The sequence below is a fragment of the Epinephelus fuscoguttatus genome, linkage group LG21, assembly GCF_011397635.1.
Source record: "Epinephelus fuscoguttatus linkage group LG21, E.fuscoguttatus.final_Chr_v1".
NCBI classification, from domain to species: domain Eukaryota; kingdom Metazoa; phylum Chordata; class Actinopteri; order Perciformes; family Serranidae; genus Epinephelus; species Epinephelus fuscoguttatus.
Genome location: NC_064772.1, coordinates 37,284,173 through 37,298,737, shown reverse-complemented (window position 1 = coordinate 37,298,737; position 14,565 = coordinate 37,284,173). Strand labels below are relative to the sequence as shown.

Below are 14,565 nucleotides of genomic sequence, written 5' to 3'. Positions count from 1 at the left end.
TGTGGTTTAAAGTGTAAAAATACACCTGGTCGCCCAGCCTCTCAGGATACCTTGTGTCAGAGTTGCATGTACCCCATGCACACCGTTTGACCATTTTTAAACTTCAAATCTCAGAAAAAGCTCATAAAACCCAACAAACTGACTTTCTGTAATGCATTTCAATGGACGTCCAGGCAGAGAATGTCCCAGTGTATGGGAATGGCTATACGCACTGTGATTGGCTCATCGCGTTAGAGGGCGGGACTTAGCCATAGGTTAATTGATGACTCTGAATTGTCCGTAGGTGTGAATGTGAGTGTGAATGGTTGTCTGTCTCTGTGTGTCAGCCCTGTGACAGTCTGGTGACCTGTCCAGGCCTCTCACCCAGTGTCAGCTGGGATAGGCTCCACCCCCCTGTGACCCCTAACAGGATAAGCATTTACTGATAATGAACGAATGAAATTCCACATCTGTTTTATATTTGCAAAATAGTTTTTTGATTTTGCAAAAAAAAATTTGTATTAGTGGAAGGTGTTTTATATCTACAGAATACACATTCACCGGGTTCCCAGGAACATCCTTTAGCCCTGCTACAATTTTTTCCCAGTGGCCACGTCTGTAAAACTGTTGACAGGACACTTCAAACTACAGATAAGGTCAGCTTTGAATCTTTCTACTCTAAAATGTTGAGCCATTGTAGTTTTATATTTGTAAGACCTTTGTTGAGTCAAAAAAAAGCAATTTAAAAATCAGTGATGTCATCACAATGAGAAGTCTGTGAGCTAATCGGGAGCTAGTGGGCGGAGCTGGCAAGAGAAACACTACTGCACAGTGGGACGCATACTGCAAAAGTAAACCCGGAATCTGCAAAACTTTGTGGCGTATGCGCCAGGCGAGCACTGGAGTGAATGGTTCTTATTAAAATCCGTGATATTAACACAAAGATTGTTGATCTGTTCACACACATAATCACACTAATCTATCTCCAACCATTCACCAATCACCAACCTGACCTCAAGAACTCACGTCAACCTAAATACATCTTTTCTGGGTTTGATGGATAATAAAATACAACGACAAATCAATCACAGATGACAGTGTTCCAAACGAGGGGAGATATGATACAGTGCAGGCCCAGAACAGGTTGGATTAACTTAATGATGTAAAAGGGAATCAGATCTGTCGATCAGAGGTAAACTGACAGCATGAGCTAGCCAGAAGTACTGTAGCTCTGATCCTATAAATGATACTAACCAATAGCTATTTTGGGTACAGCCTTGACATTAAGACCCAGATTTTAAAAACACTGTTCTTTACTTTGGTCTGAGAAACATTTTCCCAAATGAAGGTGACACATTATCCTGTGTGTGTGGAAGTCACTTTCAGCAGCACTGACTTGCTTTGTTGAACACGAAGCTTTCAACCTTCCTCCATCCTGCTGCTTCATGGGATTAATTGGCTGCTAATAGTTTATGGATTTTTCTTTTTCCTGTTACTGTCTCTCTCTGTAACAGTTGTTGCCGTACATGTTGCTGTTTAGATATTTGGCCTTGTGGCGCTTCAAACCCAATTCACTGCCTTTTGTAAGGCTGGCTGCTTTGAAAAGACGAGACCTTCCTGCTGAAGAAAAGCTGCCCACGGCCTCATCACACCCCGATGACTGTGTACGTCTCTCTGTCTCTCTCTCTCTGCCGCTCTCTTTCTTCCTGCAGCTCGCTCTGTATCCATCAATGCAACTGGATTCTCAGTCCAATCTGATTTTCAGGCATGAATGTTGGATGAATGCTTTTGCCAAAACATCTCAATACAGACAAGTTAAAAATGTGTGTGTGTGTGTGTGTGTGTGTGTGTGCGTCATATAAATATTTGAAAACCCAGTGCTGGTATTTTCATATTGAAGCTGAATGTACTTTCTGACAGTGTGCTGTGTTTTTAACGCCGACCAATTTACAGGCCCAAAGAACCCAAGGTGCAGATTTTCCTCCGAATTGTTGTAAATTGAAAACCCGTTTTCAAATCGTAGGGTACGATTCAGGAAGATGCCCCAATCTTTAAAATATTTGGAAATGATTTTAGCATGTGCAGGATGATGATGCATAAACTAACACACTGTTGGGAGACACAAACTGGTAGAGCAGCCCATTTTGTTGTTATAGCACAGAAATGAAAACCTTGTCAAGAGCCCTGATTGTGGGGCAAGAAGCCCCTGAGCTCATAACGAGCGTCTATCTAAATAAAACACACTGAGATCCAACCTCTGACCCATGAAGAGATTATCTAGAAGCCTTTTAGCCTTTCCTTCAGGCTAATCATTTTATTTCAAGATGTTGATTCAGAATGAACGCTAGCAAGCTGTTGAAATCACAATAGTACTAACTATATAAAAACACCTATGACCATACTAGAAAATCTAACTAAATGATTTAACGTCACACGAGGCCTCCTCCAAAGTGCTGTAGACTACTAAAACTACAAAATATTAAATGAACTAAAGGTACAATAAAATTAAATAAAGTAGCTACTGTCATAATACAGTTAAATAAAGTACTGTTGTAGTAAATTAAATATTGCAAAAAAGTTTAATAAAGTATTGTCAAAGCGCTGGTGCTATTATTTTGACAGCTTGTCTCGGGTCGGAGGTGTTGATGTTTTTGTTGTGAACTTGAAGCTTCTGGGCAACAGTCAGACGTTAGCAGTTAGCTAACGTCTAAAGTTAAACTGTTGCCGCCTTTAAACGTGAATATTGATTCACTGTGAACTAGAAACTAACAACGCTTCACTTTATGTATTAATAGCACTTACAAGTCCCACTGGTGCTCCATGGTCACAAAATGTGACCAAATACTCGCAGTCTGGAGCCAAATGGTGGATTGGCCATCGGGACTAATCCAGATGGGCCAGTCACCAAGTGGTGGTCAAAGAAAAAAAAAAAGACTAGTGAATGTCAAGCTAGTTGCAGTGTTGCCAAGTCCGCTTATTATAAGCAACTTTGGGCTTGTTTTTCTGTAAAGTCGCTTACAAATGTTGGTAGTCACGGGTCGCGTTTTTTTTTTTTTTGGGCTTGTCTCTAAAGCGTAGATGTTTATTTGGGCTTGTTCCCAGCTCCATAATAATAAGTTGTCAAGCAGATATTTTTGATATGTTATTTAAACGTAGGATAGTTTGTCTTGCCTGTTCCCTCTGTCCCTCCCCTTTCCCCATACACACAGGAGATGGCAGAGTTTTCTCCCACCCGCATCCTGCTTCTAATTGGCTCTGACCCTGATGGCAATGAGTACTAGCCAATCAGAGGCAGAGCAGGGTCATGTGTGTTTTTTCTGGTTAGGAAAACGTCAGTCCTGTAACTAAAAGAAAAAAGTTAGATGAGTGCATATAAAGCAATAATAAATAAAGAATTTGTGAATTCAGGATGATATTTGTGTGTGCAAATTTTAATTATCAGAGGTTTACTGTGTATATAACGTACTTGGTACATCAGTCTATATTTGATATCCCATCTGTTTTCTAATGTTAAATAATGTTAAAAGGTTGTTTAACTCCCTCTTGTGGTCATTGTCCTGAAGCTCAGGGGGGAGAAAAATAAATAAACTGTGTACCGTGGGTACAGTTTTGCAAAACTACGCACAGTTTACTCATCTGTCCACATGGATGTAAATTGGCAATCTGTACCCACAGTTTAAAATCTGTCCCCACGGACTGTAAAACCGTGCACACAGTTTATTTAATTTTCTCTCACCGGAACCTAAGGGGGCTCCATAGAAAAAGTCGCTTGTTTTGGGCTTGTTGCTCATTTGTCTCGCGACATCTGGCAACACTGGCTAGTTGCTATCTGTCAGTGCTGCAACGCGCGTCCCTCCCATGTTGTTTGCTTGCTGTGGGATGTTCAGAGGGAACATAGGTGTCAATCTTATGTTTTGATGCTTGAAGGAGGAGATAAGAGCGGCCTCCTCCAATACTAAAGAGGCTCTCTTTTTTCTTGAAATCTGATTGGCTCAGCTGCAGTCATCAGTCATCATGGTAGACGAGGCTAGTTTGACCGCTAGACAGAAAACATGCCGGTAAAAAGAATGGGTGGCTAATAAATAATAATAATAACAATAATAAAAAAGCCTAAATCTTTACAAGAAGAGGCAGCAGAGTGCTTCAAAAGAACCAACCTGTTTGGCCGCGGCGTGGGTTGACGGGCCGAGGCCAGTGTTGCCAACTTAGCGACTTTGTTGCTATATTTAACGACTAGTGATGGCCAAATGAAGCCTCATGAAGCATTGTCTTTGCCATTCTTTGAGCCTCTCTCTTTAAACCATGAGCGCCATCTAGTGGGCTCACAAAACAATTCAGCGTGCTTTCAACCTTTTGTTGAACAAAAAGCGCCATCTAGTGGGCTCAGAAAATAAAGACAGTGCTTCATGAGGCTTCATTTGGCCATCACTACTAGCAACTCTTTTTCAAAAAAGCGACTAGCGACAAATCTAGCGACTTTTTCTAATAATAATATATATATTTTTTAATATAAATCACTGAAAGAAGGTTCATTTGTAGTTCTAAACATATTCAGGGTGTTTTTTTACTCAGTTTTTGTCTCTTCCACGACGTTATTCCTCTCTTCTACAGCAGCCATTACAATTACATGCATATGAACAATTATGCGAATTAGGCAATGACATCATTTAGCGACTTCTAGTGACTTTTAGGACAGCCAATAGCTACTTTTCTTACTGAGGAGTTGGCAACAGTGGCCGAGGCTGCTGGTGTTGCTAACGACGAAGATGGAGCTGGAGCCGACAGTGCCATTATAGCAGGTGCATTAACGTTAGCTAACGTTCGTGAGTGTGTGATGTGCAAGTTTGGCTTTGGCAAATTGAAGTCATTGTACTGTACACTGTACTAAAAGAAAATATGTACTTGCTTTTTTCCTGTGGATGCATGCAGTTAACATGAGGTGGTGCTCCCAGTCCCAAGGACAATGACGCTGAGGGACAGACTAACCCCAGTGGTGATGTGAAGGCATCGCCTACTATATATTACATTTTAGCCAGAGGAAAACCTTTTTAGTAGTACTAAGTGGGATTTTTTTGTTGTAGTAATAAGTTGACTAAAAGTTGACTGTAGAGCCTGTTGCCCAGTTTATACCTCCTTAGTTCATGGCTGTGAGCCACAGAGATGTAAAATGGACTTACGTAATACAAGAGCAGGGCAGATAATTACATTGTGCATAAAATTAGATGCATTAGGACAAAGTCATATGCTCTTATTTTAAATTAAATAATAAGCATTCATTATTGCATTTATTCAATAGTCTGGAATCAAACAATAACTGCTGATTTTCTTATGCAGTTGATTCTGAGGACAGTGTTTGAGTAGTGTGTGCAAGCATATAGAGGATTATCGGTAGAACAGGTGGGCCGGTGCACCCGAATGTCCCGGGCTGAATTTGTGTCCCAGTCCGCCCCTTAAATTAAAACCATTTCTGCAGTCCCCTTAAACGTGGTAATTTATTCACTGTAGGCTGGAAACAAACTAACAGCTCTTCCGTTCAAATATTTACAGTACTTACAAGTTGCAGTGGTGCTCCATGGTCACAAAATGCGACAGAACAGTGCGATTTGAGCCCTTGAAAAACACCTCGCTTGCTATACTGCTCAGGAGAAAGTGATCTGGATGGTTGGAGGCGTGTGTTTGTGACGCATCATGCTTGTGAGTCTTTAAAAACACAATGTGACCATTTATACTCGATATTCACGGTGTTGTCGTTTCACACATTGCCGGTGGATCAAGCTGCGATACGTCAAGTGTAATCGATACAATGCCTATCCCTACTTTACATTTTTACTTTCAAGGAGAAACATCTTTTTATTTATTTCTAAATACATTAAATGACCACAAATCCCCTAATGTCATATATATTAAATCTTTTTATGTATAATTTAATATAAATACATAGAACACTATTTTGCAGTGACTAAAAATTAGATCATTTAACCATAAAACGAATCACACAGTCACGTTTCATGATAGCAAAGCCTTTCAATGCGTGTGTTGAGAGCATATATTGGTTAGGAGAGGAATTAAACAGAGGGGGCATCTTACCCTGAAGTCTCTTATATATGTGTGTATTTTTTTAAAGGCAGAAACTTTTCAGGAAAAAGAATAAACACATGTCAGGAATCTTTTCCTGCAGCTGTGGTCGGCTGCTGTATATTGGCACTGGATGATATGACTGTCTTTTATCAAACAAAAGGCAAATTTGAAAAAACAAAAAAAAAAAGAAAAGCATAATTGAAATTCTGTTGCTGTGCGGTGACTGCACACTAACTATTCCTCACACACACTCTCACTGATCAGTGATGTGTAGTTAAACATAGTGCCTTTGTCTCCCCTCCATCTTTTTGTATTCCTCTTGCTGTTTTACCTCTAAAAGCACCTGCTGTGGCTGAACAATGAGCCAACAGCAGCAGCAGCAGCAGCAGCAGCAGCTGACATACAGCTGGGAGCCACCAGAGGGCACTACACCGCCATGAAACAGAGCTGGGGCCCCCAGCTCCTCTCCTTTGTCTGCTATACATTAAGAACCATCTCCATCCGAGATAAAACCGTGTATGATTATTTTACCCCCCTCGTCGCCCTCAAAGACGGCGACAATCGCTGTGGAATCCTTGAGAGATTTTAATTTCCTTTGACTCTGGAGATTCACGCGTGTCTAAGGCAGTGGCAGAAATGTAAATGTAATTGCTCTGTTGCTCCACTGAAATGAAGATGCTGCTGAAATGAAGCGTTTGCGTGGCTCGATTTTGTCTGCGCGTGGTCGACTCTCCTCGAATACCAGAAGGAAACAAAACGGAGCCAAATAGAATCATTATCTCACACAAACTGCTCGCGTCAATCGCATCCCATAATTTTTCAATTGTCACCGAGAGAGATTTCCTGCGTGCGGCGTGGCTTTTCAGGCTTTTGGCCTTTCAGTGCAGCTAATGTAAAGAAAAAAATGATGTGAGAGCTTGTTTGATGCTTGTGTGCATTTCATGTCCCTCGCTGCTTTGAAAAACAATGGCACAGTATCACTGGTGTGTGTGTGTGTGTGTGTGTGTGTGTGTGTGTGAGATCTGGACACCTACAGGGAATCTTATACTATCTGACCATTATCTGCGGTTAAAAACAGGGTCCCTCATTCTTTCTGCTCAAATGATTTTAAGCTTTACTAATTGAAAATGTCAGCTTGAAAAGTCAAGGCCTGTTGCGGCGAGTTAAGAGACCAGTTGGCATTAAGAAGACCTTAAATCAGCCCTGAGGAAATTGGTTTCATTTTTCCTCTTGCTTTCATTCTTCAGTTTTCTTTCCCCCCTCCTCCTCCTCTCCCTCCTTATCTTTTTGCATTTTTGTTTCAGGAAAAATTTACAGGCGGCAGCGTCCTCCCCTCTGAGGCTCCGACCAATATATTGGCTTGGCTCACTGGTTCTGGCGTTTCCTTAAAAATGCGATCTGGTCCACTCATTGTGTCGCCTGCCTGCGACGTGATGATTCTCTTGGACGACGGCGTGCGTATATTCAATCGTTTTATTTTCATATCAGCAGATATTGATCGTCTGCAGTGACATGTTTGTTTCTAAGGAGCTTTTGGTCGGTGCTTTTAGTGTCTTGCTGTTTCAAAGTGCTTTCAGCGCTGCAGAAAAATTAAATTGTGGGGATTCACAATAAAAATGCGAAATTTGGGAGGAATGTGGGAAATGAAAACCGTCTAATTTTAATAATATTGATACTGACTCAGTTTTAAGGAGCTTTTTGGTCGGTAGTTTTAGTGTCTTATGAAGGTTTCAGTGTTGTTTCAAAGTGCTTTTCATCACTAGAGAATTTTAAAGGTTGGGAGTTATAATAAAAATGTGAAATGTGTGGGATGAAAACCGTCTGATTTTAGGAATATTAACATGGCTGTGTTTTTGGTTTGAGTCGGCTCAGAAGACACAAGAAAATGGTTTAACATTTAGTCCTCCCAGTGCTGGCTTTCAGAAACCAATATGAGTGCGGCCCTCCCTCGGAGACAAACTACAAAGGAGAGGTGGAATAGGAGGCATTTTTATGACTCATAACACCTTATTACCTTTCCTTGTCTCCTTTCTTCTTCCACAAAGAGGAAAAAAATTAAATGTTGTCACACTTGAACCCCGCACATGGAGGCTTTTGTCGGCTGTGAGTGCTGATCACAGTCGATGATGTGTGGTGTGTCAATGCATATGATTTCCAGCCCCCCCCCCCCACATTGTGTGTTTTCATCGGTCCCGAGGGGCGACTCATTTTCCTCTCTTCCTCCTTCCCCTAATCTTCCCATCATCATCATCATCATTCATTGCTTTATTTCTGATTTTTTTTCCCCAGTAAGCACGTTTTACTGGGTGCTGGTGGAGGTGTTGGCCAAGGGCCGTGAAGCGCACAGCACATCAATTAATGCACCATTACTAGGTGCCAGGGTGTGTGTGTGTGTGTGTTAGTGTGCATGTGTGTGTGTGTGTGTGTGTGACAGAGAGGAAGAGAAAGAGGAGAATGTGTGTGGAGCTCAAATCTAATTATTCTCTGGCTTTCCTCATCGCAGGGACAGAGTCCGTTAGACGGACTGCTGGTGGCTGAAGGTTTTCATTGCGGCAATACCTCTCTCTGTTTCTTTACATCTCTCTTTTTTCTCTCTCTCTGTTCCTTTACATCTCTCTCTTTATTTCCTCCCCCCCTCTGTCTCTCTCATCCTTCCCTGCATCCTGCCTCACCCCACCTTTCTCTCTCCATCTTCCACCTCCTTCGTCCATCCTCCCGCCCCCCCGTCCATCTCTACCTCCGTATCCCTCTCTCTCCTCTCTATCACTCTCTCGCAGATGCCACATCACACCACACGCTCTCCCCTTCTCTCTCTCTCTCTCTCTCTCTCTCTCTCGTCCGTCTGCTCTCTGCTCTCTCATTCGCTCCGCCGGCTCGACGCCGGCTGTCAGTTCATTTGCCGCGGCAGAGCAACAACTGGCTTCTTTCAGCGCTGGGAGCGGAGAGGGGAAGGCGAGAGCAGAGGGAAGAGTGGAAGAAGAAAAAGTGGTAGGGGACGAGAAGGAGAAGAAGAGGTGGAAAAAGAGGAGGAGGAGGAGGAGGAGGAGGAGATCTTTTGTTAAGCATCCATCCCTCCCCTCATCCCTCTCTGGCAGCAGCAGCAGCAGCAGCAGCATCAGCACCACTGCCTCCATCACCACCGCCGCCGCCACCACTCCCGCTGCTGGATCCTCCGTCTCCTGCCGGGATCTGCCTCCTCCTTCTCCTCAGGGAGCTCTTCCTGGAACTGGGAGGGGGAGGGAGATCACCACCTCCCAGCTTGCTGCGGACCCTCGGCAAGGCATCAGGAGGAGAGGAGGAAGGAAGGAAGGGGAGGGAATTTTAGAAGAGGCCGTCAGGAGAGCAGAGGAGAGGCAACACCCTGGGTTACAGGAGAGCAGAGGAGGGGAGAAGAAAAGAGGGTAAGAGGCCACCGTGGCACACAGAGTGGACCTGTTGTCGCAGTTTCACCTTTTCTTTTTCTTTGTCCACTCCTTTCTCCTGCGGTGGGAAATTTATGAAAATATTTTTTGACGATTTTTTTCCTCTCTCTGACTGGAGGAGATTTTTATTCTCATTTTTTCACCCAGTCTTTCCTCCCTTAACGTGCACTATTTCTCTCTTGTAGTTGGTGTGTTCCATCCTCTTCCTCCCCACATGCAGGGTCCACTATTACCATAGTCATAGGACCTGTGGGCAATTAAATCAGTAAAATGAGGAGGCATGTGTGAAAGCAGGGTCATGTAAGTTAAAGGGAGAAGGAAGGAGGAACTGAAGGAAACAAGAACAAAAAAGTTGAAAAAAAAAATACGCAAAAAAAAAATACGCTGGAGAGGGCATTTCACTGCCATCCTCATCATCAGCTTTGCTGCCTCTTCTTCCCAACAACCTGTGGGGCTCTGCGTGAGCTGTGTGTGTGAGGAAGTTTGAATGAAAGCAAAGGTAGGAGAAGATTCCTGCTGTTTGATTTTAGCTGTTGCCCTTGCTCTCAGAGTAATCTGATGAGTCTCGGGGGTGCTTCCACTGAACAATCAATGATACTTGGGCTAGGCGACCTGTGTGTGTGTGTGTGTGTGTGTGTGTGTGTGTGTGTTAAAGAGAGAGAGATGATATCTAGCTGAAGCCCTCAGGTTCTCTTTTCTCTCCCTCTCTACAGATGGCCTGGGCTGGGCCAGGCTAGCCGATGTGTGTATGCGTGTGAGAGTGTGTGTGTTTGGCTGCGGGTGGTAAATCCCAGCTCTCTGCAGCTTGGGGGTGGTTGGGCGGGTGAATGGGTGGGGGTCTTCCTCTTTTTGGCTAAGAGTATGTGTGTGTGTGTGTGTGTGTGTGTGTGTGTGTGTGTGTCTCCTGGGCCGAGTGGTCCAGGCCGGCCGGCTGAGTGCAGGATGAGAGGGGAAATAGAGAAGAAGAGGCTGGGGGGGGGGGGGGCAGGAAGAAAAAAACTTGGATTAGCATCTCATCTGCTTTCTTCTTTTCTTCCTACTTCATCTGTCCGTTCTTTGTTTTACTCTTTCTCCATCCTAGCCCCCTCCTGCTTTCCTTTCCCTTCCCTGTCCAGCGCTCCTCTCAGTTTATCCATCCTGCTTCAGCTCCTCTGCAGAGTTTGAATTTTTCATCCGTCCTGTGTTTTCTGCAGATCCATTCAGCTTTTTACAAAAACATTTAAAATGTATTTTCTCTCCCTGTGAAAGGGAGAAAAAAATGATACTGTTGTTGCTCAGATTTGATGAACGTGTGCAATTCTAATTTAGAAACAGTGGATCTGCGTTGAGGATACACACACACCGACGAGCCTGTTCCTTTCACCAAACCATCTGCGGAGTAATTGTAAATATTGATTAGAGACAACAAATCAATGGAATGATTTTGGATCGGCTTAGCTGGAGCCTGCTCTTTGTATTCAGCCGGCTAGTTCAATTAGAATAGACCGGAATAAATTTGCTTGAACTTTTCATACATTATTAATGGCCTCGCTCCAGCATTTAAACTCATCGCTTTAATTTGAAAATAAAGGAGAGGGGGGGAATCATAATAATGATTGCTGAATTAACATTTAGGAATTCATTTAAAAGGCATTTTAGCATTTTCAATTTTAAGGGGGAAATAAATGGCGTGTCATTTGAAGTGAATGTGTATTTTCCAATATATATCACACAACAGTAATCAGCCTGGAGGACGCCGGAGCGCGGGCTGGTGTGCTGCTGCAAAAAGCGGCACCATTTTTATATAATCAAACAAATTAGTTCCCTGCATGCGCTGCACCCTCCCTCCTTTGGTCTAATCCATGTGTTGATTTCTCTACTTGTGTTGCTGGGTGGGGGTGGAAGGTGGTGGGGGGGTAATGGAGTGTACGGGGCTATTGTCACACCGCGGTAGCTCCCGGTTTGACCTCCCTAACCCCGCATCTCCCTTGTGTGTGCACGCCCCTCCACCCCCCCACCCTCCCCGCCCCTCCCTCATCCCAGATCTCATTACGCCCGGGTAGGACCGGCGCAGGAGCGGTGACGGCAGCAGCCAAAGCTGGATGAGGACTTCCAGAAGACAGGGGGCAACGCTGGCAGGCCGCGGTTCCAGGTAAGATGCTTCCTGTCGGGGTTTGGGCTGCGCCACATCCCCCTCCCCCCGCCCCCCCGTCACCTCCACAGTTTTGTGTAACAAGAGAGAGTGAATCAAGCTAACCTCAGCTTTTACACACCCTTCTTTCTTTTGTTTTTCTGTTTGTCCCCTCCACACACGCTGCTGGCTCGGATTGAAAATGCCACCGTTGTCAATTTTCTCCTTTGCAGAGGAGCCATTGATGGAACCTTGCCTCACGCTGCAGCGAGGCGTCTTCAATCAATGCGACTGCCCCACTTTCTCTATATGTGTATGTGTCTGTTTGCCACTGGAGCCTGAAGGGGGGCTGCCGATGGCCATGGTGGTGATGGTGGTGGTGGTGATGATGATGATGCAATGGCAGTGGTGCTGCTCACGTGGTTTCTGGCTTAGCTCCCCCTTGTTTACTGAAAGACTCTCTTCGGTGACGGGTATTCTTGGGTGGATAATACGGATCACGTTGTTATTGCTTAAGAATACGCGTAGTCGAGGAGAGTCCTCTCTTCGCCCAGCAACACCCCCTCCCCCCATCCCCCGACACCCACCCACCCACCTCACCTCACCCGACTACCCACCCACCCACGGAGGACTGTCAGGATGGGTGAAGCCACACCCCCACTCTCCACCCTTCCAAAAAGAGAAACCTACCTCTTCTTTGATCTGCACTGCAATGTTTCTTTTTTCCCACTTCCTGTGCTGAGCCACGGTTCGAGGGTCAAGGGTGTCCTCATGTCTGTCCCACCGTGCATCTGTCAGTCTGTCTCTGTCTCCGTGGCGATGGACAGCGCTGTGTTTCTGTGTCGTATCTCTGTGTGTGTGTGTGTGTCTGTCGGACATGTTGCTTTTCGAGATTGTTCGGTCTCGCGGAGGACGACTGGCTCTTTGTCTTGTCTGACAACAACTTCTGATCACGTGACTCTATCTGCATGAACAGTGTCTGTTCCCATGTTGCTGGGCCAGCATGACAGCCTGCACACTAACACAGACATGTATATCTGCAGCGAGAGGGCCGGGTCTAATTACTGGTTTGGAGACACATGGGGTCAACACGGGCGACCCTTTAACAAGCAGCAATCTGAACATGTGCTAACGTCGTTTGAAAGTGTAGACCAGAGAGCAGTGCAGAATAAACAAAAGAAAATGCTAACGTTTAGCTCATCAGCTCATGTGGAGCAGCATTTGTGGCCTTGTGGCTCCAGCTTATTTCTAAGCTGACCAAAACCTACAAGGGGGCCCGGGGGCATTAACACATAAATGGGCCCCCAATAATCCCCTCTCTCCAATCTCCCTCTGTACAACGTGCCGCACTACCTGGCCCCAGGTTTGTTAGGTGATCATTTAATTAAACAAATAATTTAGAAACAGGCAACATGTGACCTGAAATAATCAAAGTCTAGAAACTCAATTGTCCTCGCTGGCTCCAGGATTAATAAGTAAAGCAGAACTCTTCTTAAGGCCTTTATTTATTACTTGATATTGTATTTCAATGCTGCATGTTCTATATCATATTTTCTATTTACCACAAACCTCGTAAGCCAAGAGCTTCCGGGGCCCCTGGAGGTCTGGGGCCCCAGGGCAGCTGCCTGTTTTGTGGTCAGTAATCTAGTTGTGCAGAGCAAGTACAGCTGCAGGCATACACTCTAGAAAATGATTTACAGAGTTAGTGGATAACCCTTAAAATCGAGATGTTTGTCAGCATGAAAAAATTACGTTTGTCACATTAACGCGTTTTAATTAGTTGACAATTATTTTAAGAAGTTGTTTAATATCCGAAACATTTTTTGTAATTTTTGACTTAATTGAAATAAATAAGTTAGAATATATTTAATAAAATAATTTGACCAGTAAATATCAGCACAGCTTTTGGATAAATATTAAGTTGGTTCAACTTAATTTGGCTTTTCGAGGTTATCAGATTATAAAAGACTCGTAGGATTGATTTAATAGTTTCAATTGGAGCGACTGAAAAAGATGCGTTACTTAATTTTTTAAAGCTGAATCAGAGGATCCTTTTTTAGAGTTTTTATCATTAAAGAAAAAAAGAAATATATTTTTACCAGAGTTGCTTCTCTGTTAACTTGATTCAAAGTGACTTAGTGCCATTTCAAAAAAATGATTAATCTATTGTTTTGTTTTTTATAAATCAGTTTAACATTTGTTCTATTAAATGTCACAAGATCGTAAAATAAGTTGTTAGAAACAGTCCAAAGACCCCAAAATAATCAGTTTACAATAGTACAAAATGGGGCTGCAGCTAACTAGTCTTTTTATCATTTAAAAATCTGATTATTTTATCTATTAATCTGTTAGTCAATTAGTGTAGCAGATGTTTTATAATAGTAAACAGTCAATGGTGCATCCCAAACCCAAAGGGATTTAAAGTCGTGTCAAACAGAGAAAAGCAGGAAATCTTCAAGAAGTAATTTATTATTAAAATTACTGTGAATCAACGGATCGATTAATTGTTTCACGTCTAACCCTGACTGTCAACACTCTCCAGCAGAAACCATTTTACTCTGGGTGCAACATTTTCAGGCCTGTGACCAAAAAAAAAAACAAAGGGAAAATTTAAAAACCAGATGAAGACCATTTAGTTTGATTTGACTGAAGTTTAGGAGCTCCTGATGGTTTTAACAGCTGTGTCACACTTCATGAAATTTCATTTATTTTACTTAATTTATGGCATTAGAATAAGCAAAATATTGGCACCTGAAGTCCATCAACATTAGCACTGCGTGGATGTGTCGGCCTGTAATAACTGATCAGCTGTATCTCCTCTGGCTGTGGTCACAGAGTGGAACCTCCTCTTACTCAACCCCATGTAGTGCATTTATTACGGGGCTGAGCCGCGCCGCGCCGCCTCCTACCTTCCCCCCTTTACGCTCTTTTTTTATGCAAATGGCTGCTCAAATGTCATTTATCGCAGTGAGGTTT

General features: G+C 43.5%; 1 protein-coding gene and 1 long non-coding RNA gene across 2 annotated transcripts in view; both read left to right on the top strand.

Moving 5' to 3' along the window:
• LOC125881988 (uncharacterized) overlaps window positions 1-14,565 on the top strand; it is a 199,308-nt gene that overhangs the window by 49,605 nt on the left and 135,138 nt on the right. The gene's annotated exons all lie outside the window — the stretch shown is intronic.
• Window positions 8,934-12,182, top strand: LOC125882035 (uncharacterized). Its single transcript, XR_007448291.1, has 3 exons — window positions 8,934-9,458; window positions 11,502-11,610; window positions 11,823-12,182. It is a non-coding gene; the product is annotated as an uncharacterized LOC125882035 (long non-coding RNA).